Source organism: Phyllobates terribilis, unplaced genomic scaffold (genome assembly GCF_046119375.1).
Source record: "Phyllobates terribilis strain yellow unplaced genomic scaffold, ASM4611937v1 Scaffold_5__5_contigs__length_657084704, whole genome shotgun sequence".
In the NCBI taxonomy this organism is placed as follows: domain Eukaryota; kingdom Metazoa; phylum Chordata; class Amphibia; order Anura; family Dendrobatidae; genus Phyllobates; species Phyllobates terribilis.
Window position 1 is genome coordinate 37,677,820 of NW_027362765.1, and position 23,845 is coordinate 37,701,664.

At 42.8% G+C, this 23,845-nt stretch overlaps 1 pseudogene; it reads left to right on the plus strand.

The window, feature by feature from the left end:
* The window catches only part of LOC141270694 (uncharacterized), a 79,149-nt pseudogene that overhangs the window by 24,811 nt on the left and 30,493 nt on the right, over nt 1–23,845 (plus strand).

Consider the following 23,845-nt stretch of genomic DNA (forward strand, 5'->3'; position numbering starts at 1 on the left):
GCACGACAGCACCATGGAGAGAGAGGATCTACCCCCAAGGACAGGAAACCCTACAGCTTTAAAAGGTGGAGCCCTCTAGTATGCCTCAGTGGTTTCCTATCCTTGAGGGAGACCCTACAGCTCCCCGGTGTTGCCGGGCAGTGAAGATCTCACCTGGGGCAAAGGTCTCAGCATCACCAACATGGATCGGCATCCGGGGTCCCTGACTAGCTGAGCAGCCAGCGGGCAGTGACATCGCTCCAGGAGCACAACCGGACTGGGAGCAGGAAGTAGGCAGTGACGTCAGCTCCAGGAGCACGCCTGGTATGGAGTGGTGCTTACCCGCAACCTAGGAAAGCGTCCAAAGTCACTTCCGGTGGCGAGGTGCATTTCTGGGAGTCGACATGTGTGAATACAGAATTCCGGGGGCACGGGCTGGTATGGCCTAGTGCATCCCTGAATAGAGGCAGCAGGATCCAGAAGAATGGTGCAGGACAGAGCGCATTCCTGATGCCTGACTCAATCAGGGGCAGACTCGGAAAGGTGATGGAGGATAAAAACCTCCCTCCTCCTCAAGACCATACTGCCTGAGGTGTTCCAAAATGGAGGACAACAGCCAGCCTGGAGAACCTACAGAAGCAGCCCCACCAATCTTGGTAGTCCTGCGTCAGGTGCAGTGGGTCAGGTTTAATCCCTGGATAAAAATTGTCATCAATGCCTGTATTTTTATTTATAGTATGTGTTTTATAGGACAGGCATAGGAAGGCGCAGGATCTAATGTTCAGGGGACTTTCGGCCAGGAAACATAGATGTTTCCCTGTGCATAAAAACATAGAGTCACTAATGGGATACACCCGCGAGTACTGCAGGAATTAAGTAACGTCATAGATAGACCATTATTTTTCATCTTTAAAGATTCCATAATAACAGGGTCTGTACCACACAACTGGCGTATAGCAAATGTGGTGCCAATATTCCAAAAGGGGACAAAAACTGAACTTGGAAATTATAGGCCAGTAAGCTTAACCTCTACTGTGGGTAAAATCCTGGAGGGTTTCCTAAGAGATGCTATAATAGAGTATCTGAAGAAGAATAACCTCATGACCCAATATGAACATGGGTTTACGACCGTTCCTGTCAAACTAATCTGATCAGTTTTTATGAGGAGGCAAGTTCTTGACTGGACCAAGGAAATGTAGTGGATGTTGTGTATATGGACTTTTCAAAAGCTTTTGATACGGTTCCACATAAAAGGTTGATACATAAAATGAGAACAATGGGGATAGGGGAAAATATATGTATGTGGGTTAAGAATTAGCTCGGTGATAGGAAACAAAGGGTGGTTATTAATGGGAAACACTCAGACTGGGTCTCCGTTAACAGTGGGGTACCACAGGGGTCAGTATTGGGCCCCCTTCTTTTTAACATATTTATTAATGACCTTGTAGGGGGCATACAGAGTAATATTTCAATATTTGCAGATGACACTGAACTCTGCAGGGTAATCAGTATAGAGGAGGACAATTTTATATTACAGGAGGATCTATGTAAACTAGAAGCTTGGGCTGATAAATGGCAAATGAGCTTTAATGGGGATAAATGTAAGGTAATGCACTTGGGCAGAGGAAATAAAATGTATAATTATATGCTTAATTGTAAAACACTGGGCAAAACTGTAACTGAAAAAGACCTGGGTGTATTGGTGGACGACAAGCTCACGTTTAGTGGCCAGTGTCAGGCAGCTGCTGCAAAGGCAAATAAAATAATGGGATGCATTAAAAGAGGCATAGATGCTCATGAGGAGAACATAATTTTACCTCTATACAAGTCATTAGTGCGACCACACTTAGAATATTGTGTACAGTTTTGGTCTCCGGTGTATAAGAAAGACATAGCTGAACTAGAGAGGGTGCAGAGAAGAGCGACCAAGGTTATTAGAGGACTGGATGGAGGTCTGCAATACCAAGACGGGTTATTTAGTGTGGAAAAAAGAAGGCTTAGGGGTGATCTTATTACTATGTATAAGTATATGAGGGGACAGTACAAAGACGTTTCTACTGATCTTTTTACTCTGAGGGGGCATCTTCTACGTCTGGAGGAAAGAAGGTTTAATCATAATCACAGACGGGGATTCTTTACTGTAAGAGCAGTGAGACTATGGAACTCTCTGCCGCATGATGTTGTAATGAGTGATTCACTATTAAAATTTAAGAAGGGCCTGGATGCCTTTCTTGAAAAGTATAATATTACAGGTTATATATACTAGATTCCTTGATAGGGCGTTGATCCAGGGAACTAGTCTGATTGTCGTATGGAGTCGGGAAGGAATTTTTTCCCCAATGTGGAGCTTAGTGTTTGCCACATGGTTTTTTTTGCCTTCCTCTGGATCAACATGTTAGGCTATGGGTTGAACTAGATGGACTTAGTCTTCCTTCAACCTTAAAAACTGTTACTATGTATGTTACTATGTTACTAATTAGGAAAGCGTGGAAGAAACTAGACAGGAAGACTTTTATCCCGAAGGAGATTAAAGAAAAGTACCCTTTTGAAATAAAGAACTCAGAAATCTGGGACAAAGTACCCAAGATGTGGCGGTGTGCAAGGTGTCCCAGAATACAGCGGTCCCGTTTGACGATGCAGGGCTTCTTAAAGACCCACATGATTAAAAAGCAGAAAGCTTTCTGAAGAAAGCCCGGGACTCGAGGGCAGCAGTCTTTGAGCCAAATATAGCAGCCACATGTACGGCGAGATCTCTGAGCGTATGGCTGAGCCAATTACAGGAGCAAATTAGTAAAAAATGCCAAGGGATCAACTGCTTGCCACTCTTCCAAACATAGCAAAGACAGCAGATTTCCTTACAAATGGCTCAGCGGACGCTGTCCGGTAAACCGCGTGGGCCTGCGCCATTCGCAAATTCAGACAGAAGGGCCCTTTGGCTAAAAAATTGGACTGGAGACTTCCACTCTAAGACTAGGATCTGTGGCATTCCTTTTAAGGGTGAATATCTCTTTGGGTCATCCTTGGACAAGATTTTGGATAAGGCCGCAGACTCAAATTTAAAAAAAAAAAAAAAAAAAAAAAAGGAACTCCCCTAAATCAGCGCCCCAAAATTCAAAACACCTTTCCGTTCATCAAGGAAGAGCTCTCAAGGGATGGTTCTGAGGCAAAGTACACAAAATGGAAGGGGTCCAGAAATAAAGGGAAGACCTCACAAGGGGATAGTTATTTTTTATCTGTATTTCCTAAAAAAAAAAAACAGGGAGACAATGATGCCAGAGCCCAGGTAGGTGGAAGGCTGAAAGAGTTTCTTCCTGCCTGGGAAAGGATTTCCATAAGCCCATGGATATTAGACACCATAGAGAAAGGGCTAAAATTAGAATCCCACCCCCCAGAAAGATATGTGATCACGAAAGATCAGTACTCAGGGTTAAATCAAAGAGCCCTAGAGAGGGAGGTGGTGTCACTTATAGGAAAGGGGGCGCTGACTCGTGTACCAAAAGGAGAACAAGGGAAAGGGTTCTACAGTCCCCTCTTTCAAAGAAAAAAAACAGACCAATCTTTCATGACAATTATAAATCTAAAGAGTCTAAATCAGTTTTTAGTCCCCAAACACTACAAAATGGAAACAATCGAGTCAACAGTAAAACTGTTGTTTCCAGGATGTTTTATGACAACTATAGACCTCCAAGATGCCAATTACCATGTGCCTATTTATCAAAATCACCAAAAGTACCTGAGAGTAGCAGTCAACATTCAGGGACACTTAACACACTTGCAATTTCAGGTCCTCCCCTTTGGCCTGTCTATGGCTCCAAGGATGTTCACAAAGATAGTGGCAAAAATGTCAGCTCACATAACAGAAAAAGACATTTTATTCATCCCTTTCTTAGACAACTTCATGATTGTGGGGAATTTCGAAGCGAAGTGCGAACAAGCGGTAAAACAAGTAAAGGAGATACTGTATTCTCTGGGGTGGAAAATAAACATAGAAAATCACGAGTAAAACCAGATGCAATTATTCTTAGGAGTTTTGTTAAATTCAAAAAGTCAAACTTCTTTCCTTCCAGAATAAAAAATAAAGGTGTGCAGATTGGCGTCCAAGCTAATAAAAAAACCTGGTGACCACCCTAAGAAGGGGTATATCATTCCTGGAGACCTTAACATTTTGCATCCCTGCCGTGACTTGGGCACTGTCCCACTTCAGGAAACTTCAGTGGGAAATTCTGAAAGAAGGAGAAAAAGCCAAAAGAAATCTAGACAAAAGGATTATTATTTCAAGAGACACAAAAGAATCATGGAGGTGGGGGCAATGTGAAAGAAATCTATTTCGGGGATTTCTGTGTGAGATCCGGAACCCTAAAGTAGTCACCACAGATGCAAGTCCTTTCGATAGGGGAGCACACACAATGGGAAAAATCCTTCAAGGGGGATGGCCTCAAGATCTAATAGATTCATCTTCCAAAAGGAAGGAGCTAGCAGCTATCAGGCTGGCTCTACTAGAAATCCTATCAGACAATACGGCGGTAGCATATGTAAACAAACGGGGTCAAGAGGTCAAAAGATCTGGTATGTGCTGCTCAAATGGCAAAGTCAGTTTGCCACCTTTGGGAACCACTTCTTTCATACATGTTGGGAACAACTCCTGAGTCCAAGTATTTTGAGCAAAGTATTAGGAGATAAAATTAATCTTTCCAGATGACATCCTTTGGTACCACAGCTGGACTCGAGGAAGCAGGATTTATGCCAAATTTTGAAGTCCAGGGCCAAATATATCACAAAACTGTGCAATGCTTCCTGTGACAAACGAAGACCTAAAATTTTACAAATTTACTTTTTGGGAATGAACAGATGCAAGCTGATCGACGTTGTTCTGAATTTTTCCATCAACACAATCAGTTAGTAAACCCTTTTAAAACAGCCTGAGAATGAATGACAAGTGACGAATATCAGGTTGTAATAAGAGCAGACAAGACACCGGTTGGTGAGCACAAAAAGCAATTTAATTCTCCCAGTGTTAACGAAGTAGCTATTGTAATGGCTGGACAGGACTTTCCTAGCCAAGATATAATTATTCAGCGACGAAGCGAAAATCTTCAACGTATTGCAGAAATCCATAGATTATATGGTGCTCTGCAGTATCCTAGAACATTTTGGAATGGCTATAACTTTAGTTTCAATAAATTTTAAATATTTACAGATAATACTAACAAGGGGAAGAAGGGAAGGAAAATGATAAGTAATTCTTTAATGGGGGTAAGGAGAAAGGAAGAAAGGGTGGAAAACTTAAATACGTAGCAAATACGTATACAAAGGCATAAATCACAGTTTTAATAATCATATAACTTAAAGAAGTAATTAAATATATTTACTTAACGAGTTGTTTGCGATAGTATGAGAATATTCATAAGAGTTATAAAGTGAATTTTTCTGGATGATATTTGATAATTTATGAACATTTGGTTTCTTCTAAAAGTATGCTAATCAAAAACTATCTCCAAAAAATAAGTGAATTAAAATAGGTTTAAATATAAGGTTAATGGTTTCCATGTCTAATGAAAGAAGAGCCATTTGGGGAGTAATGATTAGATCCCTCTTTAATAGCTGTTTAGTAAAGGAAGAGACATCTTTCCAAAATTTCCTATGTGTGGGACATTTCCAAAAAACATGCAAGATGTCACTATCTTGCCTGCAATTCCTCTAGCACAGCGTCGAAGTACCTGGGAATGTTTTTGCCAATCACAACGGCGTAAAATACCACTTGGTAAGAGGTTTAAAGTATGATTCATATAAAGACGTACATATATTAGAAGAATTTGTTAAATTCTTGCCCTCCTGGCATTATTCTATGGGGAATTGCTTCTTTAAATCTATTTCCCACCTCAGCATATATTGTTTTTTCTCCCCCCAAAAATGTAGTTATTAAAATTAGCATAGATGTTGCTGGTTTTTCAAATGAGTTTGTTGTTAATGTTACCCAATAGCTAACCAATAATTTCGGGAAGGGGATTCTTATATAATAATAGTCTCTGGATCTTGTCTCTAATTATGGTTAGATTTAGAAAGTCGTTTGGCTATCACTGAAGCCTAACGCAGACTGATCCCAACACTGCTAGGCCGACCAATAAAAAGTATCAGCTATGGACTTCTACGTCTACAAAATAATGATCAGACATGGCTCATCAAACCACATTTTACAATGTATGCAACTTTTTCATCAATTTATAGTAGATATTGCAAGGTGGGAATTGAGCATCTTTTGTACATACAGCTGAACCAACAAAAACTTTGGGTGGGTGAATACATTAATTTAAGAGATGCTGTTGCTAATGATGGCAACGAAGCGGACATTGGGAATATGGTTATATTACCGGTTATATTACCGGCTACATGTACCGGAAGCCCCAGACATATGCTCGAGTACGCTCAGGACACCATGACATATGTTCGGATATATGGCCGTCCAGATTTGTTTATTACAATTAAGTGTAATCCAACTTTTCCAGAGATTAGGAAAGAGCTTCTGAATGGTCGGGGCCCCTCTGATCGTGTTTAAACAAAAACTGATCAAGGTCATGGAAGTAATTACAATGTGGCGCATTTTTGGTGAAACTCAATGTTGGATGTATTCAATTGAGTGGCAAAAAGGAGGTCTTCTGCATGCACACACAAAGGACAAGATACGCCCTGATCAAATTGACAGTTTTATTTCGACTGAGCTTCTAAACCCAGATGAGGACTCGGTACTTTTTGAAGCTATTTAGAAAAATATGATCCAGGGGCTATGTGGGCCACTTAACACAAGATCGCCATGCATGAAGGAAGGAAAATGCACTGAAAAAGTATCCTCGCAACTTGATTGAAGAAAACCAGACAGGAAATGATCGTTATCCTCTTTACAGAAGACAGAAACCTGGACAGGGAGGATATACTGCAACATTCAGATTTAAAAGGGTTAATCAGTACACAGATATTGAAATAAATAACCGATGGGTTGTACCTTACACTCCACTGCTTTCAAAAATGTTTGACGCGCACATTAACTTAGAAGATTGTAATTCTGTCAAGTCAAATGCATTTGCAGATACGTTAACAAGGGAAGTGATATGGCAGATTCTCAGCTACACAATCAAAAATCTGCATCTCATGAGATATCAGATGGGAAAGTATATGAGTAGTAACGATTCCATATGATGATTACTACATTTTCCCATCCATGAAAAACATCCGACTGTAGTTCATCTCAGCGTCCATCTTGAAAATGGACGAGTTTATTTCACTATTAATTAACAATGCAGAGGAAAGAGCTGCTCGACCACCTAATATTATATTAACAGCTTTCTTTCTCCTGTGTCAAGCAGATCCATTTGCGAGGACTGTATTATATTCAGATGTTCCAAAATATTATACATGGAATAAATTGAAAAAAGTATTTTTCAAGAAGAAACAAGGTGCAAAGGTCCAAGGATGGGACAGTCGTTCCAGTGATGCTCTTGGACGCGTGCATACAGTTCATCTAAACAACGCAGAGTGTTACTACCTACATTTATAGCTTCACACTGTCCGTGGGCCAACATCTTTCACAGATTTATAAACAGTTGATGGTGAGCTGTGTCAAACTTACAGGGAGTCATGCCAAAAGCGTGGTCTGATCGAAGACGATCAACATTGGGACATAACATTGCAGGAAGCATCCCTCACTCGCTTTTCACCTCAACTTCGAAACTGAGTGTTATAATGATTACAACCTGTGCACCTTCCAATCCCTGTGCTCTTTGGGACAAATACAAAGAATATCTTAGCGAAGATATGTTTAGAGTGCACAGGAGAGTTAATCCGGATTTATACTTAAATTTCACTGCCGACATATTCAACAACGTCCTCTTGACGCTAGAAGACAGGTGCATATCTATCAATACTAAAACCCTAATAGAATTAGGTTTCCGAGCACCAGTTTGACCAGCATATATGATGTTATGGACAGAGATATTCTGCAAGAAAAAAGCTATGATTTGTAAAAGTTGAAAGAATTTGTCACATTAAATAAGCTTTGGTTGCTGATCAAAGATCGGCGTATTTGGCAATTATGGCTCGGATTCCAAGATTGCTGTTCGCAGAAATTCGCTCAAACAATAGCATTGCTCTGGCTGTAGCATCGTCTGGGATTGCAGCCACTCTTTTAGATGGTGTAACATACCTGGCGGCGTCTTTGCATAGTGGTCCATCTCCCACTGTGCAAGAGCGCGCACTTGATCTCCAATCCAGAATGTTTCTCTGGCTTCCCTCCATGCTGTCTGTTTGCTTCTCTTTCTGCTGCTTAAGGGTGGCGCCCGATCACTTCCTGTTTCTTGTACCTGCTGCAGGCACACCCCTTGTGCGTCGTCAGCCTATTGCTGTCTGTTACCTGGTATTTAACCCAGCTGCTCCAATGAATACCTGCCTGAGCATTGTGTTTCATTCAGTGTGCTCTTTCACTCTGAATGTGCCAGGTCCCTTTCTGTGTTTGCTTGTCTGCCTATCCTGGAGGCTGTATTTCCAGGCCTGTCTGAACACGCTCCTTGCCTGTTCGTTTCGCCTTCTTAGGGCCGCATACCTAGACCCGCTCCTGTATCTTGTCTGTCCTGTCTGAACACGCTCCTGGCCTGTTCCTCCCGCCTTCTAGGGGCTGCATACCTAGACCCGCTCCTGTATCTTGTCTGTCCTGTCTGAACACGCTCCTAGCCTGTTCCTCCCGCCTTCTAGGGGCTGCATACCTAGACCCGCTCCTGTATCTTGCTACTGTGTCTGTTCTTGTCTGTATACTCTTCTAGCCTGTTTCCTGTGTTTCTCTATGCCCGTACCTTTCCTTTTTCTGCAGAGTCTGAACTCGTACCTAACTCCTGCTCGTTGTCACTGTACTTCCATTTGTGAGTTTGTGGTCCACTCGCTACTTCACTGCAAGTACCCTGTGGGTATCTGGTTCTGCCTTTCCCTTCCTGTCTGTTCCGTGTGAACAGAGCCCTGTCCCCCCTGCTCTGCCTTGCTCACCGCTCCGGCGGTTCTAGCCTGCTCTGCCTTTGCTCACCGCTCCGGCGGTTCTAGCCTGCTCTGCCTTTGCTCACCGCTCCGGCGGTTCTAGCCTGCTCTGCCTTTGCTCACCGCTCCGGCGGTTCTAGCCTGCTCTGCCTTTGCTCACCGCTCCGGCGGTTCTAGCCTGCTCTGCCTTTGCTCACCGCTCCGGCGGTTCTAGCCTGCTCTGCCTTTGCTCACCGCTCCGGCGGTTCTAGCCTGCTCTGCCTTTGCTCACTGCTCCGGCGGTTCTAGCCTGCTCTGCCTTTGCTCACCGCTCCAGGTGGCCTCGTCCTGCTCTACTCTTGCTCATCGCTCCAGGCGGCCTCGTCCTGATCTACTCTTGCTCACCGCTCCAGGCGGCCTCGTCCTGCTCTACTCTTGCTCACCGCTCCAGACGGCCTCGTCCTGCTCTACTCTTGCTCACCGCTCCAGGCGGCCTCGTCCTGCTCTACTCTTGCTCACCGCTCCAGGCGGCCTCGTCCTGCTCTACTCTTGCTCACCGCTCCAGGCGGCCTCGTCCTGCTCAACTCTTGCTCACCGCTCCAGGTGGCCTCGTCCTGCTCTACTCTTGCTCACCGCTCCAGGCGGCCTCGCCCTGCTCTAATCTCGCTCACCGCTCCAGGCGGCCTCGTCCTGCTCTACTCTCGCTCACCGCTCCAGGCGGCCTCGTCCTGCTCTACTCTCGCTCACCGCTCTAGGCGGTCTTGTCTTGCCCTGCTCTCGCTCACCACTCTGGGCGGCCTTACTCTGCTGTGTTTGTCCGCCACATCTGTAGTTCTGTTCCTGAGTCCCAGGGTGTACTGGGTCCTATCCCGCCTGTGTTCCTACCTGCTAGTGCCTCCCTGTCTGCACTCTAGCCGTGCTTGTCTGTACCCGCCTGCCTGCATACCCGCCTGCCTGCATACCAGTCGTGCCTGCCTATACCCACCAGTCTGTGTGCCAGCCTAACCTGTCTGTTCCTGTATTCCCCTGTGTGGGTCAACAGCCGTGTCCGGGGTCTGTCCTGGAGTAGCACCTGGTCCCTCTGCTCGGTTCCTCCTTGGTGCACTGGCGTCGTATGCCGTCGTGCGACCCTGGTCGGATCGGGTGAATACCTAGTTATGCCCCTCCAGGCATTCACTCTCCGGCACGGTCCAGTGGAATCACACGCACACGCCGCTCAGCCCGAGCGTGTGCATTACAGATGGAGGGCGCACGGCTCATTCAGCATTAGGATTGCCCTTGAAGTTAGCGCTCTTGGAAACTCCCATCTATAATATCACTAAGGGCTCAGGGAAAGCTAAAGTATAACAGACTTGCCGATTAATTATTTGGGACGAAGGTACCATGGCATACAAGAAATCATCGAGGCACTTAATCGTACCTTGAAAGATCTGTGGAAATCCAATCGCTTAATGGGGGGAATTGTTCTTTTTGCAGGTGACTTCTGACAAACGTTACCTGTTTTTAAGGGAGCAACTGTTATGATCTGCTACAAGAACTAAGGAAAGAAAGGGAATCTGTCCCTACAATAAGACTAAGCTGATTCCCTACGATGCAGCGGGCAACCTGTTCCTTGTGAACAGACCCGCCTTCGTCCTCAGCTAGTCTGAACGCAGACCTATAGAATAAAGGGAGGGGTCCCTAAAAGAACTAGGGACTGTGACAAAATTGGACACCCCCTAGCAGAAGTTGTAGCGGAGCAAAAAGACAAACAGACAAAAAGTACTTAGAGGTCCAGAGGACCAAACGAACTAGAGAGATAGGTACAAAAGCACCTGGCTAGATAGAGAGTCAAAGTAACACTGAAGTCCAGCAAAGCCAGAAGGGTGGAGCTGGAAAAAATAGGCAGCTGGTCACGTGACCACAAAATAGAAAAAATTAACAGGAAGGTTCTAACAGTACCCCCTCTTCTATGAGGATCCTCCGGATCCTCCAGGCCCAGGCCTATCAGGAAACCTCCTGTGGAACGCTCTGACAAGTCTAGGGGCAGAGACATCCTCTGCCCTTACCCAGGAGTTATCCTCGGGACCAAAACCTTTCCAAGCGACGAGATACTGCAATCTCCCTCTATGCCTTCTGGAATTCAGAATACGAGAAATTTCATATTCGCCATCTTCCACCACCGGAGGAACTGTGACAGTGGCATCCCTATCTGATACATCAGCCTTTTTCAACAAGGAAACATGAAACACAGGATAAATCTACCAGGAGGTGGGAACCTCCAACCTAACAGCAGACTGGTTAACCACCTGAAGCACCTTAAATGGTCCCACGAACTTCGGACCCAATTTTTCAGAGGGAATCCTCAACCGCAGATTCTTTGAGGACAACCAAACCATGTCACCCACCGTAAACAAAACCTCTTTACGTTTCTTGTTAAAATACTTCTTGGACTTTTTGTTAGCCTCCTGAAGGTTACCACGCACATCAGTCCAAACTCTCTCCAAATCACTGGAAAAACTCTCCTCCTCCGGCACAGCCGACACCAATTTGGAGAATGAACCAAACGACGGATGTCTCCCAGTACAACAAAAAAAAGGAGGAACACCCAGCAGAAGAGGATGTATGGTTGTTAAGAGCAAATTCAGCGAGTGGCAGAAACTCAGACCACCCCTCTTGATTGTCTGCCACAAAACAACGCAAAAACTGTTCAACATCCTGGTTCTTTCTTTCTGTCTGTCCAATAGACTCAGGATGATACCCAGATGAAAATGACAAATGGACTCCCAACCTGTCACAAAAAGCACGCCAAAAGCGAGCCACAAACTGAGGTCCCCTATCAGAAACAATGTCGGTGGGAACGCCATGGAGCCTGACAAACTCCTTAACAAATGCCCTAGCGAGTGTCTTAGCGCAGGGTAGTTTAATAAAAGGAACCAAATGACACATCTTGCTAAAACGGTCCACGACCACCCAGGTGACAGTAAAACCCTCGGACACAGGAAGGTCAGTAATAAAATCCATTGCCAGATGCGTCCAAGGCGAGAAAAGGAACCTCCAGAGGGCAAAGCAACCCCGCAGCAGGGGTATGTGAAGCCTTTGACCTGGCACACACAGTACATTGACGCACCCACTTGATGACTTCCTTCTGCCACCCAGGCCACCAAAAACTGCGACTGATAAGTCTCTTAGTCTCAGAAATTCCTGGATGACCAGCCAACCGAGACTCATGATACTCCACAAACAAATCTCTCCTAAAGGTTCTAGGCACAAACAACCTCCCATGGGGAGTGTTAGATGGGGCACCCTCCTGGGCTTTCAGAATCCCATCTTCCAAAATGGAGTCCAATGCAGCTAACACAACTCCTTCCTGTAAAATGCTCTCCTCCTCCTCGGTACCAACCATGGGAGAAAAGATGCGAGATAAAGCATCGGCTTTGACATTCTTAGTACCAGGAATGTAAGTAACAGAACAATTAAACCGGGAAAAAAAAGTGAGCACCTAGCCTGATGGGCATTCAAGCGCTTGGCAGCATCCAGATAGATCAAATTCTTATGATCTGTGAAAACCTGAATAGGAAATTTAGCACCTTCCAAGAAATGATGCCAATGTTCAAACACGAGTTTAATAGCCAGCAATTCCCGATTACCAACATCGTAATTAAGTTCGGTCTCAGAAAATTTTTTTGAAAAAAAAGCACAGGGATGTACTCCATCCTTGTTCTCCCGAGACAAAACCGCACCGACCCCCACCGAAGAAGCATCAACCTCGACCAAAAAAGGCTTGGTCTCATCAGGCTGCGTAAGGATAGGGGCAGAACTGAACCTCTCCTTGAGATACACCAAAGCTTCAATGGCCTCAGTAGTCCACTGGACCGTAATAGCACCTTTCCTGGTGAGATCGGTCAGCGGCTTAACAATTATAGAAAAATTCTTAATGAATTTCCTGTAATAATTGGCGAAACCCAAAAATCTCTGTATCAATTTCAAACCAATAGGCCTAGGCCATTCCTGCACAGCCTGAACCTTTACTGGGTCCATCTCAAAGCCCTCGCTGGAGATAATGTAGCCCAAAAAACTAATTCTCTGCACAGCGTACTCACATTTCTCCAGCTTAGCAAAAAGTGAATTGTCACTTAATAACTGCAATACCTCACGTACGCTCTGCCAATGAGACTCCAGATCAGGCGAATAAATCAGAATGTCATCCAAATACACCACCACATTCTTACCAATCAAGAGTCTCAGGATGTCATTAATAAGGTTCTGAAAAAACGCGGGTGCATTGGTAAGACCAAAAGGCATCACCAGATTCTCAAAATGACCTACTGGAGTGTTAAAAGCAGTTTTTCATTCATCACCCTCCTTTATTCGTAACTAATTGTATGCCCCCCGGGGATCAATTTTAGAGAACCACTCGGCCCCCACTAACTGGTTAAACAAGTCAGGAATAACGGCAATGGATAGGAATTGCGTACGGTAATTTTATTAATTTCACGAAAGTCCAAACGTGGACATAAACCGCCGTCCTTTTTTTTTACAAAGAAAAATCCAACAGCCACAGGCGACTTAGAAGGTCTAATGTGACCAGCAGCCAAGCTCGTCTGTATGTATTCCTCCAAGGCCTTTCTTTCAGGGATAGTCAGATTAAATAAGCAACTCTTGGGTAGAGTAGCTCCAGGAACAAACTAAATAGTGCAATCATAGTCCCTATGAGGAGGTAAAACTTGCGACTCCTCCTCTGAAAAAAACTTCCAAAAATCCTGAATAGGTACAGGTAATTCCCCTTTTTCCACAGCCGCAATGCGACCATTTATCATAGCATTTAGGACTCCAAGACTTAATCTCATTAGTAGACCAGTCCAGTAAAGGATTGTGCAGTTTTAACCAAGGTAAACCTAAAACTACTGGAGAAGGTAAATTATTTAATACCAACAAATCCAAATTTTCTTGGTGAATACCATTGATAGTGAGGGGAAATTCAGCAACCTTGTGAGTAATACATTTCAAAGGAGTGTTATCAATTGCAATCACAGAAATAGGTTTTGACAAAGGTTTGGATTCCAATTTAAGTTTTTCCAAAAACCCCTTATCAATCACATTAAGTGTAGAACCACAATCCACAAATACCTGAAATTCAATCAAATCTTCATGCAATGAGGTACTCCCTGAAAGAAATACTAACTTAGAATTTAAACAAGCAATACGGGCGTAGCTGACCATTTTTATTTTTTTGCTTAAACGAAGCTCACAGTTCTTAATCAAATGGTCAGATTTACCACAATAAAAACACAAACCTTTGGAAAACCTGCCCTCTCTTTCCTGAGAGCGGAGTGACAGCGCCCCCCCTCCATTGGTTCTCCGCCGTCCGAGCAGACCCTCTGAGGACTAGGAGCTGCCACTGCAGGAATTTTCTCATCATAAGCCCTGGCACGCAGTCTCCTGTCCACATGTATAGCTAATTGCATGGCTTCTTGTAAGGTCACAGGTGCAGGAAATGCAATCGACAGATCCTTAACCCTTTCACTTAGACCAGCAAGAAACAAACATTTTAACGCCGAATCATTCCATCTCACTTCTGAAGACCACCTTCTGAAGTGAGTGCAATAATTTTCAACATCACCTGACCCCTGCTTCAAACGTCTCAGTTCAGTCTCAGCAGATGAGACTTGATCAGGATCGTCATACAATAACCCCATAGCAGAAAAAAAATCCTCCACTGATCTAAAACACGGATCATTAGGTTGGAGAGAAAAGGCCCACCCCTGTGGTTCCTTGCGCAAAAGAGACATGATAAACCAAATGCGCTGTGATTCATTCCCAGAGGACCTGGGTCTCAAACAAAAATATAATAAACAAGCATTTTTAAAGGAAAAAAAATCTTGTTGTTTACCATCAAAAATATCAGGCAGTCCTACCTTTGGTTCAACAAAATGCGCTCCAGGACAGCTACTCACGTGTTGCTGGAGCTTGGCCATCCCTAAAGACAATCCCTGCAGGCGCTGAGCCAAATCTTGAACAATCCATTCTGATCCCCGGAATTCTTTCCTTGAAGATTTTTAGTTTTGGCTGGATTTACTGTTATGATCTGCTACAAGAACTAAGGAAAGAAAGGGAATCTGTCCCTACAATAAGACTAAGCTGATTCCCTACGATGCAGCGGGCAACCTGTTCCTTGTGAACAGACCCTCCTTCATCCTCAGCTACTCTGAACGCAGACCTATAGAATAAAGGGAGGGGTCCCTAAAAGAACTAGGGACTGTGACAAAATTGGACACCTCCTAGCAGAAGTTGTAGCGGAGCTAAAAGACAAACAGACATAAAGTACTTAGAGGTCCAAAGGACCAAATGAACTAGAGAGATAGGTACAAAAGCACCTGGCTAGATAGAGAGTCAAAGTAACACTGAAGTCCAGCAAAGCCAGAAGGGTGGAGCTGGAAAAAATAGGCGGCAGGTCACGTGACCACAAAATAGAAAAAAATAACAGGAAGGTTCTAACAGCAACACCAGCAGACGAGCTGAATGCCTGTTTAAAATCCTCTCTGTGGAGACATATTCAAAAGCTATCTATGACTACTAATGTGCGGGTTCACTTGATGGGAAATACTACTATGGACAAATTTACACGCCATCTACTATGCCTCGGAAACGACAGGTTCCCTACAGATTCCACTACTGGCTTAATTTCCTTCCCGGAACACTATTGCAAAATGACGTCCTTGGTACTGGAGGTTATTGACCAAGTTTTCCCTGATTTTGGAACAGTTTAAAATCAGTGGCTTTGTAAACGCACTAGCACCTAAAAACGATAGTGTCAGCTCCATAAATCTACAAATAGAGGAGCCCCTAAGTGTTAGAGCAGAATACTCCCTTCAAGTCACCTCATTCTATAGGTGTAGTTCCAGAAACAAGCAGCAATGGATGTTGCTGAATGAAAATTGCAAATCTAGTATTGTAATTCCCATTATGTTGTAGTGCCCAGTACATTGTTGTGGCCATACATTATGCCCAGCTCGACCCTTTAACGAGCCTTGAAATATGACATAGGATAAAAGTCAAATCAGAATCTCAATTTGAAGACCTGGTGTTTCGAAGTATTGCCCCGCGTGAATACAAAGGAGAGCGAGATGCCAGGTCTGCCACGCCAGTATGAGGAGACTTAAATGCGTTGCTTCTTCCTTTCGGAAATTAAATATGCAAATTCTCTCTTCAGAGAGACATGCAAGGCGATAATGATTTTTGAGTGCCGTGATTTAGATGAAACCTCTGAGTGAACCATTCACTATAATGAGGCAGCAGAGTTACTCTTGACTTCGTCTGTCCTCTGTTCAGTGTTGTCCTTTTCAGAAGTGCACAAAAGTGTGGTCGACCACACTTTTATGCACGCTTCAAAAGATGGACACTGCCGGATCATAGGACAGACAGCGTCCACAATGCCTCCATCTGCCTCTAGAGCACAGGATAAATGTGAGCCGAGCCTTACTGCGATCTTTGGGAGGCAGAATGAATCAAAAGCAGGAGAAGAATTTGTTTTATTTATTTTTTAAGCCGTTTCTTGTGCGGTATAAGTGATTAGACTTTATTCTTCGGGTCAGTGCGATTACAGCGATACCAGATTTATATATTTTTTTATGTTTGGCAGCTGTCACACACTAAAAGACGCTTTTTTATTGCGCATTGCTATATTTTGAGAGTTATATATTTTTTTTTAGCGCTTACACCGGGGTTTCCGTGAAAATCTCTGAAATACGTGATTCAGACAGAACCCCCGGTGGAAGATTTCCTAGAATGAGGCGGATGGAGGTAGTGTGGATGCTGTCTGACCTTGGATCTGGCAGTGTCCGCCTTTTTAGGTGTGCATAAAAGTGCCATCGGCCACAGTTTTGTGCACTTCTAAAAAGGACAGCATTGAACAGAGGCCAGACAGAGTCCAGAGTAACTCTGCTGTCTCATTATAGAGAATGGATCCCTCGGGGGTTTCATTTGAATCACGTCATATGGAAATTTATATCGAAACCCCAAAGTAACTGCTAAGTGTTGAGTGCCAGATAAATGTGGACCAAAATGTTACTTAAAATGTTCCTAACAAAAGCTTCAAATCAATAAACAAAAAAGCAAGTTCCCACTCAGATTCGTCATTTGTTGTTGGAAATATAGAGGGCTTCCACATTACTACTAGTAAAAATGCTCTGGAAAAGCGCAATGGCTCCTCACCCTCCCCAAAAATCCAGCGAATTGTGCGCTCCCAAATCCAAATGCCCCCCTCCCTTCTTAGCTACAGTGTGCCTAAACCGCAGTTAGCGTCCACATGTTTGGCATTTCTGTAGCGATGAGAGCCCACCTAATTTACAGGTGCATGTCTCCAGAAGCATGAGCACAACGTACTGGTCATTACAATGGCAGTTTGCAATTTTCACTCCGCAACATCCACTACTTGTTTCTGGAAGAGACCCATGGAGTCAAAATCGTCACTACACCTGTAGATAAATTCCTAAAGGAGTATCTTTTCCAAAATGCAGTCACTTGAGCGGGATTCTGCTCCTTATGGAGTCCGCATACTATTCTAGAAAAATCTGCGCTCCAGGAGACAAATAGTGCTCTGTCCCTCCCGAGTCTCGCCGTGTGACTAAGCAGTACTGTACCGCCACATATGGAGTATTTTTACATTCAGCAGAAATTGTGGGACAAACTTTGGTGCCATTTGTACCCATTTCCCAGTATAAAAATGTAAAATATGAGGCTAAAACAAAATTTTTGGTGGTAAAAATGTAATTTTTATTTTTTTTCACTGCCCACTAGTATAAAATTCTGTGACCCACCTGTGGTCACTGCACCCCTAGATGGATTCATTGAAATGTGTAGTTTGTAAAATAGGTTCTCTTATGGAGGAGTCTGCTGTTCTGGCACCTCAGGGGACCTGACAATGTGACATGGCACCCTCAAAGCAGTCCAGCAAAATCTGAATTCCAATAATGGTGCTTTTTCCTTCTGAGCTTTGCACTGTGCCTCAAAAGTAGTTTTCGACCACATATGGGGTATCGGCGTACACAGGAAAAATTACACAACAAATTTTGGGGTCCACTTTCTCTTGCCATCCTTGTGAAAATGAAAAAGTTGGGGCTAAAACAACATTTTTGTGGGAAAATATCTATTTTTTCATTTTTACAGATACACGTTGTAAAATTCTGTGAAGCACCTGTAGGTTCAAGAGCTCCCCACACATCTAAATAATTTCCTTGAGGGGTCTAGTTTCCAAAATGGGGTAACTTGTAGGGGTTTTCCACTGTTTAAGCACATCAGGGGCACTCCAAACGCGATGACACCCGCAGACCATTCCATCAGTCTGCATTCCAAAACGTCACTTCTACCTTTCTAAGCCCTGCCGTGCACCCAAATAATAGTTTTCCCCCACATATGGGGTATCTGCGTGCTCAGGATAAATTGCACAACAAACTTCGTGGTCCATTTTCTCCTGTTACCCCTTTGAAAATAATATTTTTGTGCTAAAATAACTTTTTTTGTGGGAAAAATTGGCTTTTTTTATTTTCACGGCTCTACGTTGTAAACTTCTGTGAAGCACCTGGGGGTTCAAGGTGCTCACCACACATCTAGATAAGTTCCCTAAGGGATCTAGTTCCCAAAATGGTGTCACTTGTGGGGGGTTTCCACTGTTTAGACACATCAGGGGCTTTCCAAACGCAAATGGTGTCCACTAATTATTCCAGCAAATTTTGCATCAAAAAGTCAAATGACGCTCCTTCTCTTCCGAACCCTGTCGTACGCCCAAACTGTGGTTTTCCCTCACATATTGGGGTATTGGCGTGCTCAGGAGAAATTGTACAATAAATTTTGTAGTCTGTTTTCTCCTGTTACCCTTGTGTGAAAATTGAAAAATTTGGGTCTAGAGTAAAATTTTTGTGAAAAAAAGTCAAATGTTCATTTTTTCCTTTAACATTCCATTAATTCCTGTGAAGCACCTGAAGGGGTAATAATTTTTCTTGAATGTGGTTTTAAGCACCTAGAGTGGTGTAGTTTTTAGACTGGTGTCACTTTTGGGTATTTTCTATCATGTAGACTCCACAAAGTGACTTCAAACGTGATGTCTCTAACAAAAATGGTTTTGTAAATTTTGTTGAAAAAATGAGAAATCGCTGGTCAACTTTTAACCCTTATAACTTCCTAACAAAAAAATATTATGTTTCCAAAATTGTGCTGATGTAAAGTAGACATGTGGGAAATGTTATTTATTAAAGCGCACCTGTCAGCAGGATTGTGCTCAGCAAACTACATACACTGTCAGGTGGGCAACATTACACTGATTAACCTGATACCTTGGTTGATGTCGTCCTGTGGTTTTTGTGTAATCTTTACTTTCAGTTTGGATATAATGATATGCTCGTGCTTCGTGGGAGGCCTGTGGGGGGCGCTCTATCTGGTGCTCTGCTTACATATTCATCTGTATGCTGTTATGACAGGACTCTGATCATTCACTGACCTGCCTCCTATTTTACATAATGCATCTAGTAGTGTGGGGCTAGGTAAAATAGGAGACAGGTCAGTTTAGTTCTCTTTTTTTGGGGATCTATTGAGTGGATTTGGGACTTTTATACAGCTTTCTAATACACTGTAAAAGTGGCCCTAATGGTGGTGGCCGTACTTTATATGGAGAAAACCTGGTGACAGGTTCCATTTAATGCATAAAGGTCTGATTTTTTACCTTCAAGAGCCTGAAAGATATTTTCTCTGTTAAGAATTCTACAAATGTACATTGTATGGTTGAGTCTGAGAGGCCAGAGAATAAAAGTCCTCTTCATTACAAGAGTAAGTGAAGTTAACCCTTTAAGAACCAGAGTGTCATTTATGCACTTTTGTGTTTTCTTTGTCTTATTCCAAAAGCCATAACTTTTCTTTTCTTGTCGACATAAATGTGTTAGCGCTTGTGGTTTTGCAGGACAAGTTGTAGTTTTGAATGAAAACATTCCTTTTACCATATCATGTACTATAATGTACTACAAAATAGGGGGAAAAATTCTAAGTGCGACGAAATATTGAAAAATGCAATGCTGAAATTGGTTTTTGCTTTTACAACATTAATTTTCCAATAAAAATGTCTGGAGACATAATTTTCCACATCAGTCTGATTACAGCAATACCAAACATTGATAGTTTGTTTCTTTTTTGTATTTACGTCATGAAACAACATTCTGAATATTGCAAAAAAGACATGTTTTCCCATTGTGTGGTATTTTCTGAGACCCAATTATCGGGTAAGTTTTCATTGGTATTATTTTAGCCATGCATAACATTTTTTGCTGGTGTATTATTCCAGTATTTGGGAGACAGAACGAATAAACGGGGTCGAACATCATGCTCTACTCTTTCGTGCTCTGAGGTCTAATGTTTGATTGTCAATTGGTTTGTATACATAAGTTGCAATTTCTATGTATATTTTAGAAATGTTATACAAATATTTTTTTAAGGATATTTTATTCAAAAATAATAATAATGTTTTTATTCTTTGCAGATGACTGTACCTGGGATTCACAAAGACAAGCGACATCTGCAATTTTTAAATCAGAAGACCTTGAGATCACACAAGACATAAGTGAATGCCATTACTCCGATAATCCATCTTCCCTTCACAGCAAAGATTTTTTATCTTTTCCTTTTAAACACATCCAAACTTCTGATTCATCACAGAATATTAAGAAAAATAAAAGTCAGAAAAGAGGCAATAAAAATCAAACTACTCTTAGAGCAAAGAAGCTATAATCAAGTGCAGAAAATAGAAATGATTTTTCCATCAGGCTGCGTGCCCACGATGCGTTTTTCATGCGTTTCCGCTGCGGAATTTCCGCAGCGGAAACGCATCAAAAACGCTTGGTAATCCGCACCACATGGTCCTCAATGGCATTCCGCAATGTCAATGCACATGCTGTGGATTTTTCCGCAGCGTTTCTGCAGCGCTCATAAATCCGCAGCATGTTCATTAATTTTGCGGAAGCGCAGCGGAATGGCCGCCAATGACTTGCATTGAGACGCATATAATCCATGTCTGTACATTTGTACACGCGGATTATATGCGTTTCAATGTGCGGATGGTACCCAGTTCTGGAGGAGAGAAGACTCTCATCCAGACCTGGGTACCATTCTACTTGTGAAAAAAAGAATAAAATAATAAAGTTTATATTCACCTGTCCGGCGGCCCCTGCAGCGCTTATCTTCCAGGACCTGAGATGACGTCGCGGTCATGTGACCACAGGCGGTCTCGCGATGTGCCGGAAGAAGCCAGGACGAGCGCGACAGCACACGCGGCGGGGCATCGGGGGTAAGTATAGCTTTATTTTTTTATTTTTACGGTCACACTATATAAATCCATGCCGGTTGCATGGATTTATATAGTGTGACCTAGTTGTCAAGCACTTTCCAAGTGATGCTATCGCCTGGAAAGTGCTTGTCAGTCCACATGCGGAAACGCATGCGTTAACGCATGTGGATACGCATGTGAATCCGCATGTATTCTGCAGGAAAAACGCATGCACAATCTGCATGCGTTTTTTCTGCCAGGGAGATGCAGAAATGCTGCAGAAATTTTCTGCTTCATTTCTGCATCGTGGGCACATAGTCTCAAAATGTCTTTTGTTCCTTACAAAATATTCACACAAAGGAGACAAGATTTTCTTGTTTACAGTGTGGGAAATATTTTAACCAGAAAGCAAAACTTGTTAGTCATGACAGAGTTCACACAAGGGAGAGGTCATATTCATGTTCAGAATGTGGGAAGTGTTTTAATCAGAAATCACATTTAGTTGGCCATCAGAGAACTCGCACTGGGGTTAAACCTTTTTCATGTTCAGTATGTGGGAAGTGTTTTGCAGAGAAATCAAGTCTTGTTTTACACGAGAGAACTCACGTAGGGGGGAAGCCTTTTTCATGTTCAGAATGTGGGAAATGTTTTCCAGTGAAATCACGTTTTGTTACACATCAGAGAACTCACACGGGAGAAACCATATTCATGTTTAGAATGTGGGAAATGTTTTAATAAGAAATCAGATGTAGTTGTCCATCAGAGAACTCATACAGGGGAGAAACTACATCCCCAAAAAATACCCAACATTTCTTCCTTTTCATTCCTAATGCCCGATCTTAGTGATCTGCCATTCATTACAGTTTCTTTAAATCCACAATCTCCAGGTCTGAACAGATGTCTTTAGTTTGTGTATTATGATAATAAACATGTTCATGTCGTAACTTACTATTTACATCTATGATCCATTCCTTTTTTGTAGGATCATCTGGTGGGATTATTTTTTTAAAAAGCACTTTCCATGTTAAGTATAGTAGATCTTTCACCATCACTAGGAACTGATTCCATTTTCTGTACCCCAATACACATATTATTGGACTTCAGCGGATTTGATTTTAAAGTTTTCCTAAATTGTCTCAATAACCTGATCCTCAAAAATGTACAGTTTATAGCATAACAATAACATATGATGGGTTAATCTGACACTTAGGACACTCAGGGTCCCCTTTGTTGTTCATCTTTGACAATACCTCTGGTGTTAAAAAAAAAACTTATATACAATTAACAATTGCAAAATTATACCCTTTCGGATTTTTGAAAAACAAAGTCATAGACCCCAGAATTATTAAGACAGGTGTTTCATACAGTAGTCTTAATGAGGAAGGTGCAGCAATAAGATATGCCAAATTCATTAAGAGACGCTACTGTCACGGATTTATCACAACAGAAAGGAGCCAAAAGACCGCAGAGTCTGATTACACATACTCCTGCACTGATTAGAAGCACTTATACCTCATATTAAACAGTGCAGGTTTCTGTCAGCAGTGCAGGGGTTAATTTGTTCAGCTTGGACTCTCTGATGCTTCCTGCTTGGATGATCTCAGCTGTGCAGTATTTGCCACTACCCTCTCCTATACTCTCTCTGGCAATCTGGATTTCCAGTGATAAGTCTTGTACTGCCTGGTGCGGAGTGGAGTGAAGGTGTCTGTTTTAGTAGAGGTGTTTTGCAAAATTGCTCTGTGACTGTTGCTTGGTGTTTTGGCTGTGTGCATAGTCCCCAATCTCTCCTATTTAGCTTACCTACCTAATCTTTCTGATGTTTCCCTCTGTTGTCAGTGAGTACATATTTTGCATGATTGGTATTTTCAGTTATCTCTCTACGTCCTTACTTGTTTGTCTGGTTTGTGTATTTAAATACACTATTCCTCCTCCCTTCCCTGGGACAGATTAGGGCTGATTCAGGAGCTCAGCAAGGTACGTGGCCACAGCATCTTCACCATCAGAAGTAACCTGAGGAGCAGGGATAGTTAGGTTGCCCCTACTGTTAGGGACAGGGAAGGAGCCCCTGGCTATCAGACAACAGAATTGTGGCAACCGCTTAATGAATTTGGCACATCTTCTTAGTAGCGTGCGCCTCACCACAATTAGTACTCCAGTTAGGCTCTGGAGTAACATTTCCAGTGTAAGAAACAAGAAGCAATCAGATATATTTTATTACATGTATTATTTTTAACAGAAATAACAAGGTGTCTGCGATTCTCTCCTTTCCCAATCCAAAATCCTGGGGTAAGATTATCTCTACAGAGTAAGAAAGAGTAATGTTCACCGGCACTCCAAGCTCCAGATAACAACTACACAGATAATGATGCTCAGCCGTGTAACACAAATGCTGGTGCCTATGCATGTCATGATTTCTGTTGCCCTTCTACAGTTTGACCACTAGTGGCAGCTATTGTTCACTTTAATATTGTGCTGCAGTTTCACTCCTTACCACTGGAGGCTGTTGTTGTATTCTGCAATTGCCCTTTACCAAGATGGTGGATTCTGAATCTATGGAATACATCTTGCTTCCTGTTTGGGCCTACTTAA